Source organism: Orycteropus afer, unplaced genomic scaffold (genome assembly GCF_000298275.1).
Source record: "Orycteropus afer afer isolate SDZICR_OR568_19922 unplaced genomic scaffold, OryAfe1.0 scaffold00424, whole genome shotgun sequence".
NCBI classification, from domain to species: domain Eukaryota; kingdom Metazoa; phylum Chordata; class Mammalia; order Tubulidentata; family Orycteropodidae; genus Orycteropus; species Orycteropus afer.
Genome location: NW_006922011.1, coordinates 1,879,071 through 1,879,978, shown reverse-complemented (window position 1 = coordinate 1,879,978; position 908 = coordinate 1,879,071).

Below are 908 nucleotides of genomic sequence, written 5' to 3'. Positions count from 1 at the left end.
CAGAAGAGACTCTGAAACTTGCCCTTGAGCAGAGAGTAGCTAAAGCAAATGGAAGAAATGACAAGATAAAAGAATTGAACCAAAGATTTCAAAGAACAGCTCAAGAAGACAAAGCCAATTACTATAATGAAATGTGAAAAGACCTGGAGTTAGAAAACCAAAAGGGAAGAACAAGCTTGGCATTTCCAAAGCTGAAAGAATTGAAGAAAAAATTTAAGCCTCGAGTTGCAATATTGAAAGATTCTAAGGGAAAAACATTGAATGATGTAGGAAACATCAAAAGAAGATGGAAGGAATACACAGAATCACTGTATCAAAAAGAACTGTCCAATCTCCATCCATTTCAGGAGGTGGCATATGATTAGAACCAATGATACTGAAGGAGGAAGTCAAAGCTACATTGAAGGAATTGGCAAAGAACAAGGCTCTGGGAATTGACGGAGTACCCATTGAAATATTTCAACAAACGGATGCTCCACTGGAGGCACTGACTGCCAAGAGATTTGGAAGACAGCTACCTGGCCAAATGACTGGAAGAGAGCCATATATATACCCATTCCAAAGAAAGGTGATACCACAGAATGTGGAAATTATTGAACAATATCATTAATATCACACACAAATAAGATCTTACTGAAAATAATTCAAAAACAGTTGCAGCAGTATATTGACAGAGAACTTCCAAAGGTGCAAGCTGGATTCAGAAGAGGACGTGGAACAAGGGATAACATAGCTGCTGTCAGATGGATCTTGGCTCAAGGCAAAGAATACCAGAAAGATGTTTACTTGTGCTTTGTTGACTATGCGAAGGCTTTTGATTGTGTGGATCATGACAAATTATGGATAACATTGAGAAGAATGGGAATTCCTGAACACTTGATTGTACTCATGAGGAAACTGTACCTTGA